Source organism: Colobus angolensis, unplaced genomic scaffold, assembly GCF_000951035.1.
Source record: "Colobus angolensis palliatus isolate OR3802 unplaced genomic scaffold, Cang.pa_1.0 Scaffold5, whole genome shotgun sequence".
NCBI lineage: Eukaryota > Metazoa > Chordata > Mammalia > Primates > Cercopithecidae > Colobus > Colobus angolensis.
The window spans coordinates 33,839,894-33,856,311 of record NW_012118487.1 but is presented as its reverse complement, the minus strand read 5'-3'; positions in this window follow the sequence as shown (position 1 = coordinate 33,856,311).

Below are 16,418 nucleotides of genomic sequence, written 5' to 3'. Positions count from 1 at the left end.
GAACTTAAAGTATAAAAAAAAAAAAAAGAATTGGACAAAATGCACAAAAAAAGTTAATAACAAAATTAAATTTAAAATATCATTTTCCTTAAAAAAAAAAAAATAAAATGTAAAAAAAAAAAAAAAAAAAAAAAAGAAACCTAAACCAAGACATCATTAACCCTATTGTTACATAATAGATAAAATGACTTCTGGTTATTACATTTCTAATAACTGAAAGCAGGCATATTGACCACACTTTTTCCCTCCTATCTCTTCCTGTAAATAAGATGTTTAGTTAAAGACTTACTAAAATACACACGATTGTTTAGATAGACCCCAGACAATATTTTTTATATCTGGACATTTAATTAGTGGTATGTTTAAAGTGTCAGCATTGTCTGTCTGCTACTAGAAAAGAGCCTGCAGTTTGAATTCTACAGGGGCACCTGTGACCTTGACCAGCTCCTTTATTATGTTAAATCTTTGCATCTTCAAAGGAGAAGCAGGGACTTGGTCTCTGGGGTCTGTGTTCAAAAGGTAGTAATGTCAGTGGAGTCCTTAGAGCATTCCAGAGTCAAATGACCAGATGTGGCAAACTTCTGGGTCATGCAGTGCCTATGCAGTGAGGGCCCAGGAAGATGGGTCACAGGGCCTGCTGTCCAGTGATGAACTGAAGACAAGTCTCCCATCTTCTCATTGCAATAGCAGGACAAAAAAGTCTTGGATTCATTTTTAGCCACTGTAAAAACTAAAAGCATGTGGACTTTAAACGTGTTTAAAATATTAAGAGTCTATTAAAGCCCAAATTGCAGAAGCTTATAAAGTAATATATAAGTAGTTATTTGAAGTATTCTGTATAAGTCTGACTGATCACCTGCCAATACCATCACTGATTTCATCCAGCCCCACACTGTGCTCTGGGCAATAGCCCCATTCTGATGAGTTGAGTTGGGCAAACAGGCTTGGAGAATGGTTCCTTCAGAATCAGCCAAATAGTTTCTGTTTAATGTACTTCCCATGAAATTACTCAAAGACGTTTTGATGAAATTCTGCATTGGTCAAAACTCAAGGTAATTAAAATATAGCCATATAATTAAATGTCATTAAAATTTACAGCATAGCATGTTTAGGAAACAGTGCAATTTTGATTTGTGTGCTTTTTATTGTTCCCATGCTGCTCACATCCAAATGCAGTTGACATGAACCATTTTACAGATGAGTTTCTTGGAAGATAGAAGTCACGTTTGACATGAATTCAATAAGCATCTAGGGTCCCTTAAAACCTGACTTGTCTTATCTTTTTTGATATATTGCTGTTAATTTGCCTCCCATTTTAAAGTTACTGTTTCTGCTCTGGGCTTCCCTTGCCGTTTGTTCTTTAATTTTTTTCTTTCTTTCTTTTTTGAAACAAGATCTCACTCTGTCACCGAGGCTGGAGTGCAGTGGTGCAATCTCGGTGCACTGCAGCCTCTGCCCCCAGGCTCAATCAATCCTCCCACCTCAGGCTCCCAAGTAGCTGGGACCACAGGGGTGTGCCACCATGCCTGGCTAATTTTTGCATTTTTTTTTTTTTTTTTGTAGAGACAGGGTTTCACTGTGTTGCTCAGGCTGATCTGGAGCTCTTGGCCTCAAGCAATCCTCCCACCTCCACCTCCCAAAGTGCTGGGATTACAGGGGTAAGCCACTCCTGTATCAGGCTCAGCCACAGTTCTATAGCCCAGATGCTTAGAGTTGTATGTAAAGCATCAGATTTACAATCGTATTAGTTTTCCATAGCCACCATAACAAAGTACCACCAACCTGGTGACTTAAACCTCAGAAATATAGTGTCTCCCAGTTCTGCAGGAGAGAAATCCAAGACCAAGGAGTTGGCAGGATTGGTTCCTTCTGACAGCTGTGAAGTGGGAGCCTGTCTCAGATCTCACCTCTAGCTTCCGGAGGTTTGTTGGCAGTCTTTGGTGTTCCTTGGCTTATAGAAGCATCAGAGCCATCTCTTCGTTCTCCCTCACACGGTGTTATCCCTGCGTGTGTCTGTGTCCAAACTTCCCTTTTTTATGAGGACACTAGTCATGTTGAATTAGGGTCTGCCCGATTCTGGGATGACACGTCTTAACTAATTACATCTGTACTAACCTTATTTACAAGCAAGGTCACGTTGTGAGGGTTCAAACTTCAACATATGAATTTTTGGGGAGGGGATGTGATACATAATTCAACCCATAACACAAATAAATATTTCTTTAAGGATCAGAAGTGGAAAGAAATTCGTGAAGGGATTCTAGTATACAAGTTCTCTTAAAATAACACTTAAAATATTAAGCATAAAGTTTTTTTAATTAAAAATCTTTTATTCTTAATTGACTAATAATTATATATATTTATGGGGTATAATATAATGTTTCAATACATGTATACATTGTAGAAGAGCAAATCAGGCTAATTAGCATATCTATTACCTCAAATATTTATCATTTCTTTGTCATGAGAACATTTAAAAGCCTCTCTTTTAGCTATTTTGAAATGACAATACATATTATTTACTTTAGTCACTGTACTATGGAACAGAATATGAAGTTTCAGTTAGGAGGAAAAATCCCTTTCCTTTCCCCATTCTATTTCTCTTCTCCTTCATCTGTTTGTGGCAGATTGGATGGGGTCTCTTTCTTACCCCCAACCAGCAGGAGGGATGTTTGGGGGTTAGAAATTAACAATCTGGGGCTGGTGCTATATCCCCGAGAGTTCAGACAAACCCACGTTCAGTTGATATGGTGGTTTCAAATATAAGTAGGATCAGAGAGAACAAAGATGCTGGGATTTTTATTTCTCAATAATATACTCAATAGTATACTCCTCCACATGAGGCTATTCTGGGTTTTTCTTGGGAGGGAAATTAACACTCACTGTGGTGAAGTGTGAGAAAACTGGACACAACCCTTACTAGTGGAAAGACGGAGCTGGAATTGACAGTGTTCATTTCCTCCCACTCTCCACCCTCTTCATGCTATCAGGGCTCACCTTGGCACCTTCCCAGTTAGAAAAAATATTGTCCATCATCACTTGGCCAAAGCCTGAGATGCTGGCTTCTAAGATACAAGAGAGGGTCAAAGTCCGGGTTGTATATCCATGCTATCAGGTAGGTAGAGATGGAGTTTTCTGGTGGAGAGAAGCGCAGATGCTAGAGGATAAAGGCTTGAAGTAGGGCTATAGGAAGAGGATGGAGGGGAGTGAATAATGAGGCACAGTGAGGTGAGGGGCAAGATGGCATTTGTGTGGAGTACATGAAGCCACAGCTCCTGCTGGGCAGCTTGGCTTTCTCTGGGTTCCAGTCCCTATTTTTTCCCTTTGGACTTAGGGGTGGTGATAGCTTCCCTCTATTACTAATTGCTGGGTATTTCATCATCCACTACAGTTCCCCTGACATTATCCACATCTTCATAAAGATTAAACGCTCTATCCATCTGACTGTGGCCTTGAGTTCCTGCGTGTGTTCAGGTTGCATCTCCCCAAGGAGGTTTTACATTTCTGGAAGGCAGAGATCAAGTCTTGCTCACCTTTGAATCTGTGTAGCATTGCATGAAAAGCCTTGTGGAAAACTCTCCATGAATAGTGAAGGCAGAAAAGGAAAAAGGGGAAGAGTGGGCGAGGAAAGAAGAGTAAGGAAAGCAGAAAGGAAGGAAAGGAAAACATACAGAAAGGTGGAAGGATGGTGGAAAGGTGGTATAACACAGAAATGGGAACTCAACTCATTTCTCCAGAATTATGCTCTCTGATTATCAAGGTAAAGCCAAAACAGCCAGGAAGAACAGGGGCCCAACCTGCCATCTCCTTAGGCCCTGCATAGACATACCTTTCTTATTTGCTGCCTTGCCCAGCTCCTCATTCTGCAAAATTCTTTTACTGCCCCCAGTGGCTGTCATACAGTACTGAGGAGTGGCTTGGGCTTCTCTCTCTGAGTTAGAGGCCTGGGGACCTCCCCTGGCAGCCCACTCAGCACTGTATGATGTCAATCTCAGCAAGCTGAGCTATCCTGGAATAGCAGCCACAGGCCCTCTAACTGCAGTCATTGTGTTCCTGCTATGTGCAGACTCTTGTAAGTCTTAAGGGTAGAAAGACATACAGGAGACTCCCTCACCCTCAGAAGGTATAGTGGCACCATCCAGGGTCCATGGGACAAGTAGAAGGAGCATTTACAGAGCATCACATCAACCCAAATGAGTGAATTAGGAAGGTCAAGTGGGCCGGGCGTGGTGGCTCAAGCCTGTAATCCCAGCACTTTGGGAGGCTGAGGCGGGCGGATCACGAGGTCAGGAGATCGAGACCATCCTGGCTAACACGGTGAAACACCGTCTCTACTAAAAAATACAAAGAAAAAAAAAATTAGCTGGGTGAGGTGGCGGGCGCCTGTAGTCCCAGCTACTCGGGAGGCTGAGGCAGGAGAATGGCGTGAACCCGGGAGGCGGAGCTTGCAGTGAGCTGAGATCCGGCCACTGAACTCCAGCCTGGGCGACAGAGCGAGACTCCGTCTCAGAAAAAAAAAAAAAAAAAAGGAAGGTCAAGTGAAGCAGTATCAGGCAAGTGAAGTACAGAGTGCAGATGGGGGGAATAGTCATGAGGGATGACTCAGAAGGACTGGTGAGATTTTTTAGCTATATTTGTGGTCAGAACACTGAACCAGGTAGCTTGGAAAATATGTCAATCAGTGTCAAGCACTGTCCTCAGGAATGTGGGCTTCTAGGTCCTCTGAGGATGCTTTATTGCTGGTGGGATAAAAACTATTATATAAGGGTGTGTTCAAGGTTCAGTGTGGATGTTTTGTGTTTTATTTTTTTTAGTTTGGCAAAGTCCACCAATAATGGTACACAGTAGAATTAAAGGGATTGGAAATTCTCTTCCTAGAACCCAGATGATATATGTTGATGGGTGTGCTGATTTGCATCTATTCCTATTTAGTCATTTACCGTCTCTGCTGGTAAGCTGATGGTGTGCCCAGCATGTCAGAGGAGTCATTGATCCTGCCTCAAATAAAATAGACTAATGCATATTTATTTTGCCATTTCCATTATTAAGTGAAATGCCAGAAAACATTTCAGTATAACCTCTAGAGAAAATAAACCACTTTCCTGAAACCAGCTCTGTCTCTTCATAAAATGGAATGAAATATTTGGAAATGCTTCATTTCTTCCAGGCCAAAGGCACATCCATTCTCCTCATGCTGTTTCAAAGCTCTGATGAATGGAGTTCCTGTCCTGGCTCTCCTTCAGAAAGTCGTTGATCTCCAGAACTCAATAAATAATGGGAGAAAGAATGAATGGCGTATATATGTGTTGAGAAAGGACTTAGAGTTTCACAATTTTTCTTTTTTGGTGTAGTCTCACAGGTACTTTTTTATTGGCAAAAACAACAAAAGACAGCTCCATTTGTTTCTGTGTTAATTGTAAAACTGATAAGTTAGCTCAACAGCACATGAGAAGTATGTTTAACGAATCATAATAAAGAAGAAACAGGGCCAGAAACTGGGCCAGTTTGACCATTAGCTTACAAAATACCACAGGACTGTTATTAGGAATAACCAAGAGGCCTAGACATAGCCTGTTAACTAGAGATGAAGGAGCTTCCATTGTCTCAACCACTTATTCATTCAAAAGTTGTATCCTAAGAACTGCCTCTAGATTTCAGGAATAAAGCAGCGAATAACACATTAAAAATACTTAGTGCTAGAGACACGGTAAATCAGACAAACAAACAGGGTAGGGACTTTCCTAAAGGTCTTGCTGCCTGCCAATCTCACAATGTTCTGCATACAATAAGAGCACAATGACGGTAGTTAGGGGGCCAGTGGCTGCTGCTCCAGGGCCCCAGCTTGCTGGGGTTGGGGCTTGTGTAGCACCGAGTGGGCTCTTCCCAATGGAGGTTTCCAGGGCCTCTATCGTAGAAAGAGAAGCCCAAGCTACTCCTCTAGCATTGTGTGGAAGCCTTGGGGGACAGTAAAGTCATTTACAGACTCAGAAGCCAAATAAACAATGGTAAAATATATGGTATGCTAGATAATGCAGAGAAGAAAAATAAAGTATGGAAGGGGACTAGGAAATGTTAAGGGGATGCACAATTTGAGACACTTTCAATTAGAACAGAAGAAATCTCTCTCATCTATCAGCAAAGAAGACTGGGAAATATCATGAAAGCATGAAGACTTGTTAAAAACCTAGTCAGCAGTGAGACCCAAACCACACCTACGTAGCTGACATTCCATGCATTCGGCAGGAGCAGGATGCAGGGTTCTGAGTCAAAAGTCCTGGCCCAGGCTGTCAGTTCTGGCCAGACGAACTTGGGTGAATCATCTAAACTCTGTGAGCCACCGATTCATCATCTGCATAAGGAAGAAAGCATCTTCATAGTCCACTGCACAGGGTTATAGAGAAAACCTAATAAATATTGAATTTGGAAATTTTTTGCTGAAATCAGAGCACCTAGAGCATGCTTGGGAAACACATATTGCCAGGGATTTCTTCCAAGAACTTCTGGTTCAGTAGATCAGAGACAGAGACAGAGTCTAATCCAGCAGTTCTCAATGTTGGATGAACATTAGGATCACCTGAGAAGTTCCTAAAAAATACAGATGCCAAAGGCCCACACCAGACTAACGAAAGCAGGATTTCTGGGGCACAGGCATAGGTACTTTTTAAAAAAGCTCTCCAGGGTATTCAAATGTGTAGACAGTTTGATAATCAACAGTCTAGTGAAGTCCATGTTACTGTGAATGATGAAAATTACAAAAAATTGCAAGCTGTTAAAAGGTCTCAACCACCTTTATCTGGAACAGTAGAAGAGTGGGACACCCACACTTCATGTATATTAAGTGCACAGGTAGTTCCGGGGTGGAAAGTGGCTTTCCAAGTAACAGGTAGACGCTTAAACATCTCCAAGTATGCAAGAATCTCCTATTTTGTGGGTATTTTCCTCCTCCTAGAGGCTTTGGCTCCCTCTCCCCATTATTTCATCACCCCATGATGAGGAACCCATCCTTTAGACATCCTAAGTCCCAATTGCCTCAGCGTGATGATGTAGCACCATAGGAAATGGGCATGCCACATGAGCATCTAGATGTAAAGATTGAGTCAAGTAGTAGCACAAGGATGTAACTTTAATAGCACATTTCCTTACTTTTCATTACCTTTTATTGGAAATAGAAATAAACAAAGTGAAATGTGTCAGTGCTGAAAACAATCCTGTATTAAAGTATTCATGAAGCATCAAGTGCAACTTGCTGAAGGAAGATAGGCACAGCCTACTGTCTACAACACTGACCAAAAAGGCTTACAATAAGAGCACAATGACAGTAGGATTTTTTTTTTTTTTTTAAAAAGGCAAAGGAAAGATGATAAAACTGGGTCAGATGATTGTGTAAAGTTTTCTACTTAGATGCAAATACCAAATGATGAATTCCTTCTCTTTCCCTGTATAAATCTTTCAGTGTCTTGAAATTATCTCAGATCATTTTCTCTTTATTTCATTTGTTTTATAATTTTGCCAGATACTTTTTTAATGGGAAAATGGGAAGCTTTGACAGTAACAAAAAAGGAGTACTGATATCAGGTTCCTGTACTGGGGAGCAGTTTGTGTGTGTTGTTGAACTGAGGTGGGAGCTGGGAGGATCTAGAAGCCTGTGTTGTCTTAAGCTCTGTTAAAGGCCATCTAAGGTAGTCACGAAGCTGTTTCCCAAAGGTTGTTTTTCTGATTCACCACAGTGTAAATAAAACCCCCAAAGCTCAAGCAATTATCTACTGAGACCAGGTTATCCCTGGAGTCCTTTACACATCCCAATGTAACATCTTTTCAACACCTGAATCCATTCTTTAACTGTCTTGTTTTCCTACGGTAACTACTGCGTTATATTACCTCTTAGGAGAAAGACTTTAATCTTGGCTTCTCAGTTTTGTGAAAGCTTATTTTATAACCCCAGGTCAGCCCTGTTTTTACCTTTTAAAAAGTGAGATAAGAAACATCTCATCCTTTGCAAAGAAGGGCAAGTCTTCCGTTTGGTTGTTTGAGAGCTGGTTAAAAAGGTCCCTCATAGCATGTTTCAATAAAATATGTATAAATGGAAATAGCTGATTTCTATTTTTCAGAAAAACAACAACAACAAAAACAGGGTGGGTGTGGTGGCTCATGCCTGCAATCCCAGCACTTTGGGAGGCCGAGGTGGGCGGATAACCTGAAGTCAGGAGTTCAAAATCAGCCTGGCCAACATGGTGAAACCCCATCTTTACTAAAAATACAAAAATTAGCTGGGTGCAGTGGTGGGTACCTGTAATCCCAGCTGCTCGGGAGGCTGAGGCAGGAGAATCACTTGAACTTGGGAGGCAGAGGTTGAAGTGAGCCAAGATTACACCATTGCACTCCATCCTGGGTGACAGAGCGAGACTCCGTCTCAAAAAATAAATAAATTAACAAAGAAACAAAACAAACAGACAAACAAAAAACCCATTGTCTTTAGAAAGAAAATATTTTGTTTAAATTTCAAGGCTAAATTTTATTATTTAGAATATCTTTTTAAAGTGTTCTATGGAGCTTACACTGTAAACTGTGCCACTCACATTCACTCATCTTTCCATGGAGAAATTTTGGCCTTATGCTACTGTTACTTAAAAGCTATTCAAATTATTATGTTGTGACTCTACATTTCTTCATTTTTAACTATTGTGCTGTTATTCTTATTCATTTAGAAGCTCCAAAGAAGATTGTTCCCAGCATTTAAGTACACATGAACGTATTGTGTTAAATTTCTCTTAGCTTATTTTCTTCCTGCCTTCTACCCATTAAAAAAAAAAAAATCAGTCAAGAATAACTCAGAGATACATGAAAGGAGGTTGCAGTTCTGCATTAAAATTGAAGCCAAAATTAAGAACGCTCTCTGAAGGATTGATTTCAGAAGAAATAATTTGATTCTTCTTATTTCTTATATGAAAATTGGTTCTCCCTACTAAGCTACATTGGACAAGTCCAGATTACATAAATTTACCTTAGTTATACCACTATTTCTGAGGACATCATTATAATCATTGCTATGTTTTGCTATTTTAAATGATCCATAATAACTCTATTTTGTCATTTTCCTGTGTACATACATTCAGACTTACGGTCTTAGTGTGCTTTCAGTTTGTACTCTTTGATGGTATTAGAATACCCTTGCTGTGTATCTAGCACTCAGTAGGCATTTGATAAATCTTTACTGACTAAGTAGTTATCTCTTTAGCTACTTTCAAGCCTATTTCTATCTTTTCTATCCCTTCTTCTTACTATTTCCATGAGGTAGGCAGAGCTGACTGTCTCCATTCTCAAGAATGAAGAATCCACAGCCCAGGGAGGTAGAAGACCATCCCCAGTCCTTCTAATAACTTATGCAATGTCTTTTCTCTTTACACCAGCCTTCTTTGCATTCATGATTCTCAACTGGGAGCAATTTTTTCCCTTCCTCCCTCTTAGGGGACATTGTCTGGAGACATTTTTTGTTGTCACAAGAGGGATCCTACTCGCATCAAGTAGGTAGAGGTCAGAGATGCTGCTAAGCATCCTACAATATATAGGACAGTCCCACACAAAGAATTGTCTGGCCCAAGTATCAGTAGTATCACTGTTGAGAAACCCCGTTTCGCATGTGTCTGCAATGCCTCTGATGGTCCTCAAAGCCCGTGACACCTAAGGACCTAAGCTCCTGTGGCAGATTGGTGGACTGGCTGGTTGTGAATGCAAGAACCCAGTGGTAGGTCACTGAAGGTCCACCTTTTTTCTGGAGGTTGAAGCTACTTGACATATTAATGGATGGAGATTATTTAATTTTAAATATTTTTATCTTTAACTGCAAAAGGAACACATGCTCCCTGCATACAACTTATGTCAATGACCATCTTTGGCCAAAGGCCACGAGAAACACACCTATTCTAAAAGTTAGATTTATTGATTTTGCTGTAGCAAGGGAGCTGCTGAAAACCATAGCAGTAAGAGGGTATTACAGGGGCTTGTTAGGATTAGCTTGTATTGGGTATTTTGGGTAGGGTTCGAGGATGTGTGGATTGGGAGGAAGTGGAAGAAGGGGAATTCTATGATTATATTACAAGTTTTTATCTTAGGAGGTAGAAGAACAGAGTAGGTTAACAAACACTATAGTCAGAAAGGAAGTTGAAGTCACTCATATTTGGCTCTCTGTGGTTTGCACAGTGTTTTTACTTTTGTCTGTGCTCAGACACGTTTACAGAGGGGTCCTGTGTTTGTTTTACTTCATGATGGTTACAGGTAAAGGTCACATGCTGTTGGTGCAGTGTGAAATTATGTTCATCAGGAGAACACTATGATGCAGCTATTAGAGCCAGTCTAGCTTCCAGCTGATAGCTGTCAGGGTCTTCTTTTTCTTTCTCTTTTGGAACACATGAAAAGGCACAAAGACAAACAACAAACAAACAAATAAGCAGAAAATACCTTATAATCGCACCATTCTGAAATAAGAAAATTCAGATGTTTGTTGTAGGTCTTTTCAGTATTTTCCCAGGCATGTAACTATCATCAAGATGATAGTATAATTTATCAAAGAAGGTTTAGTAGCCTGCTTTATCACTTAGCAAGATATCAAAAATATTTTTCTCATGTCAGCAAATATTTTCCTACAACATGATTTTTTTATTGGTTGCAAAACATTCCATGAGATTAATAGCATATAACTTACTTAGTCAATTCCATATTGTTAAACATGTGCATTATTCAAATTTTTTACTATTATAAATGTGTTGAGATATATATCCTTGTACAACATGTGTTATTTTCCTCGGAATAAATTTCAAAAAGTATTATCACTAGGTAAAAGAATAGCCACATTTTTAAAGAACTTTTATGTTGAAATAATTATATTTTAGGATGACAGCCTCTGTCTGCAGGTCAGAAGAAAATCATAAGAAATTGAGTTAAGTGAGTATTATGGAGATCTTCTTTACCAAGTTTTGTTTTAGAATCCTGAGTCTAGAAAAGGACAAATAATAATAAGTACAAATTTATATAACTAGAGAAAATCTCATTGTAGGCTTAATGAGGGATTTAGGGAGAAAGCTTACTTTCACCATCTGAAACGTATCAGAAATTTTTAGCCTCTTATGCAAAAATCAAACTACAAATAAGAAAAGGAAACCTGTTGATATCTTCCTCCGCCTACCCATGGAGCATCATGTTAACTGCTTTTCTCCCTGACAATTAGAAGAGAGGGTGTCTCTGACTCAAAGCAGAGGAGAGTGGTGACTTGATTCCTCAAAAGTGAAGCTACATATTGGTGAGGTGAGTTCGGATGAAGAGAGGGAAACTTCGAGCAGGAGAGTGAAGCTTTGATTCTTCTTTTCCAGTTCCTACAAGTTTTATTTCCTTTTCCTGGCTAGTTATATTAGACAGCATCCTCAGGTATAAAACTGCATAGCAATGGAGATTAAGGGACATCTGGTTCCTGATTTAACGAAACTGGATTAACAGTTGTACAACTAATGTGCTGTTGGATCCAACTTTTTGATAGAAACTCTTTTCCAGGTTAAATAAATTTCTTTTATGCCTAGCTTACCAAGAATTTTAATCATAAGTGAGTAAATGTTGAAATTTATCAAAAAAATTGTGCATCAGTTAGACAAACATTTTTCCTTTAATGTGTTAATGTCATGTAAAAGACAGTAGATTTTCTGATATTCAACCATTCTCCTATCCTTATACTAAACCCAACTTGGTCAATATGAAAATGACTAAATTCAGCTGACTAATATTTTTGTATCTCTATTTGTAAGTAAATTTGGACTATAATTATATTGTCTTTTTTTATTTTGGGGTCAACTAGATTTCTAGAAGTATTGGGCAACTTTCTTTCATTGTCAGTTATCTGAAACAGTTTTTATAAAATAGAGATTATCTGTTCCTTGTAAATTTGTTATAACTTGCTTCTAAAACCATGTCCTCTTATATTCTTACCTCATTCTAAACCCCCACCAATAGAAGAATTGATAGTCAACATTTTAAATGGTTACTCATTTTACTTTGCACACTCTCTCTCCTGCTGCTTTGTGAAGAAGGTGCCTGCTTCCTCTTCCACCATGACTGTAAGTTCCGTGAGGCCTCCCCAGCCATGCCTCTTTCCTTTATAAATTACCCAGTCTCAGGGATTTCCTTATAGCACTGTGAAAATGAGCTAATACAGCACCCAATACTTATTTCTTATGTTTCTATGTCTTTGTCCATAAATCACAGGAGGCAGGTGAAATTACACACACACACACACACACACACACATATATATACACACACATATAGACTTTTGTGCCAGATAGACAAAGTTGAGATACTCAGTTTTGCTTAAAAGTTTAAAGATCATAGACAAATCATTTTAACTCTCAAAGTCTCAATATTCTGATTTCTAAAATTGGGATAATAACATCTGTTACTAAGTTGTTAGAATCTGTAGATACAAATTTGAAACAATAAGACCTTACCTCTTCTCTCATGAAGCTTTCAATCACTGGGGAGGACAGGTGTTGAATAAGTGGCTCAAAGTGCTCTGAGTATTATCATGGAGAGGTTTAGGGTGCTATAGGAGCTGATCAAGAGTGAGGAGTCTGAGAAGACCGGGGTTGTGGAGGAACTAACATTTTACCTGAGACCTAGAGCATGCATTATTCAGGGAAAGAAAGTTGGCAGTTAGAAGCATCAAGTGTGAATCCTCTGGGGCAGAAAGAAGTATGATATGTTTGAAAAACTGAAATAAGCCCAGTGTATCTAGAGGGTAGAGCATGGAGAGAAGTGGGTGAGAGGAGGCCCCTAGGCCCCAAGGCCCTGCTCTTTTGTTTGTTTGTTAGGGGTGTGTGTCTTTGTGTGTGTGTTTTAATCCTAAGCAAAATGGAAAGCAATGGAAGATTTTTAGCCAATTGAATGTTATGCTCACACTTGTGGGTTCGATTATGGTGGATGAAGTAAAAAGGACTGTGGTGGATGAAGTAAAAAGGAGTCCTTGGGAGGTAATTGCAGTAGCCTGGGGAGAGATGGCAGTGGCTGAGATAAGAACCGACATGTAGAATGGAGAGGATAGAAAGCGTTGAGAGAGATTGAGAGGGCCAAATCAGCTGGACTTGGTGTTGATTGGATGGGAGTCCACAGATACAATGTGAGTGAAATAACTCTTCCATGCATTCATTTCTATCTGGTATTTCTGCTCCTTTTCCTTCATTCCCTCACATGATAAATTTAATAGATTAAACTCATTAAAAAGATTATTAAAAGTTGTCTCATAGAGAATGCTTTCCTTGTGGGTGACAAAAGACATACCTTTATTTTATTTTATTTTATTTTTTTTGAGACGGAGTCTCGCTCTGTTGCCCAGGCTGGAGTGCAGTAGCCGGATCTCAGCTCACTGCAAGCTCCGCCTCCCGGGTTCACGCCATTCTCCTGCCTCAGCCTCCCGAGTAGCTGGGACTACAGGCGCCCGCCACCTCGCCCGGCTAGTTTTTTGTATTTTTTAGTAGAGACGGGGTTTCACCAGGTTAGCCAGGGTGGTCTCGATCTCCTGACCTCGTGATCCACCCGTCTCGGCCTCCCAAAGTGCTGGGATTACAGGCTTGAGCCACCGCGCCCGGCCAAGACATACCTTTAATATGCTTTTATTTGTTCAGTTGGTTTCCTTAATATTCTGGGCTTAAAAGAAGTGATAATTCCTTTAATTAATGGCCATTCAGTGTCAAGCACTCCATGTTTGCTATATAGTAGCTTAGAGTCGCCTGCCATGTACCTCACCCAAAGGATTCAAGTAGGGAAAGTGTGTGATGTGTTTGGTGCAGTGACTGCATGTCCTTCTGCTTCTTCTATAGAATGTGCTAAAGGTCTTTGTTTTCCCCTTCTCCAGCCACCGTTTCCTGGATTGGAGAAGAGGTGGAGTTAAAGGATGAGAACAAATTGTAGTTCGATAGGTAGGAGGGACCATTCAGGTTGATGTCTTTCTCCCCTGGTCAAATTTTGTCCAGCAGTTGTCATCTAATAGTGTTGTCCTATGTAGCCCATGTTCCCAAGACAATGGTAAAGAATGGAGCCTGATCCTTTATAGATATGATGAGATCCTGGCAGACACCTTAGAAGCATTACTGGGGTGTTTCTATAACTGCAGCAGTTCTCCTCTTTGAAGAACATCGAGGCCAATAGAACATTTCTGCCTTTTCTAGGACCAGAGGTTTGGGAGACTGAATTGTACTTTTTTTTCAAATACCAGAGTAAATATATAGCTATGTTTATACGGAAACTCTGGAGTTTTGTAATCTATTTCCTAGTGAGAACCCCAGATGGAACTTGTCAATGTTCTACAGGCAACTGGACCTTATTTTTGGGATGTGCTTTCAGTTGGCACTCAGAACCCCATCCAAGATATCAAGTTCAAAACGTCTAACGCTATGCTCTCATCAAAAACCAAGATGAAGGAAATTGCATACAGAATAGTTATCTGAAGCAGAAATTCTCAAGTGGAAGGGGGCAGGTCTATCCCTTGAAGAGTGGTCTTTCAGAATATCTGGTAGCACCTTTCTATCACTCTTGCCCCATCTGTTTGAAAATCACTGTGTATTTTAGGGAGCATTATTGGCAGAACTACAAATGCTGTGGGAAGAGAGAAAAAAATGTGTGATCTCTAAAATGAAGGGGGTAGGCTGCTTATAATTATATTCACAGAAAAACACACACATGTATGTTCTTCCATTTCAGAACATGTAAGAAAGTCTATCAGATAATATTCATTAAATGCAAAGATCCTTACTTTCCTATGGATGAATTTACATCTCTAAGTTCTAACCTTGACTCAAATTAGACACTTAGAATGCAGAATGCTTTGTCCACTCTAAGTTATGCTTTAATAGTATTCTTTCAGCTTTTAGCAAAAGAATAAAAAGTTGCTACATGAAACAAGCAGATGATATTCACTTTTTAATTTGCTCTGCAAAAAATTATGTGACAATTATTCTTTATATAACTTAATGCTTTCCAAACAAAGCTCCATGTGAGAAATTTCTTCTAGAGTTTAAGAGGTTTATTTTCTTCCTTAAAAAACTGATTTGACTCTTTTTTCCAATAATGAGAGTAATGCAACCAATTATGTTTCCATTTTTGCCTTGACTGCAAGGAAATTATAAAAGCAAACTTTTAGCTTCAGCATTTGAAGTAATATACTCACACCCTCCTGTTTTATTTATTAATTGATATTTCTATTTTACTAATCTTTTTGTTAATTGGCTTCTTTTAAACCAACTCAAAATTTCTTTTTAAGAAGAAAAATTAGGGCTAAATTTAATATGCTAGTAGACATTATGTGGTTAGCTTTGAAGTCCAAGGTTTGCAGCAGCCCTGTAGAAAGGAAGCCATTTGGGACTTTCTCACCTGCCATTCTAGCTGAAATCCTCAACCTGGAATTATACCTTGTTCACAGTCCCATAAAAGCTACTATTGAAGCACTGCCCTCTGTTGAATTTCACTCTCGAACAGATCTAGTGTCAAGAGGCTTGAAAGTACTCCAGGAAGCTCCATACGCAGCCTCCAATGCTAACACAAATCACTCAAGGTGGACTTGCCCAACAAACCTGTACATGTGATGTTTTAAAAAATCTTGTTCCAATGTTCAGCCACCTTGAAAGTTTAGGGTTTGTTTTGCCTGAATTATTTTTTATTCTTTTCTTTTTTAAATTGACATATAATAATTGTACATATATTGTGGGTACATAGTGATATTTCAATACATATAATATATAGTGATCATGTCAGGATAATTAGCATGCCCATCATTTGAACACTAATCATTTTTTGTGTTGGGAACAGTCAATGTCCTCCTTCTAGCTATTTAAACTGTGTATTGTTGTTAACAGTAGTCATCCTACAGTGGTATAACCCTCTAGAACTTATTCCTTCATCTAGCTGTAACTTTGCATCCTTTAACAAATCTTCCCCTATCTCCCTTTTTCCCGGCCCTTCCCAGCCTCTAGTGTCCTCTGTTCTACTTGATACTTCTATGAGATCAACTTTTTTTTAAACTTCCACATATGAGTGAGAACATGAGTGTTTAACTTTCTGTTCCTGGCTGATTTCACTTGACATAATGTCATCTAATTCCATTCATGTCGACAGGATTTCACTCTTTTTATGGCTGATTAGTGTATCATTGTGTGTGTGTGTGTGTGTGTGTGTGTTTTCATTCAACTGTTGTTGGACACCTAGGTTGACTCCAAATCTTGGCTATTGTGAATAATGCTGTCGTCAACAGGGGGATGTAGGTATCTCTTCGATACTCTGATTTCCCTTCCTTTAGATAAATGCCAGTAGTGGGATTTCTGGGTCATATGGTAGTTCTATTTGTAGTTATTTGCAGAACCTCCATACTGTTCTCCATTGTGCATTGC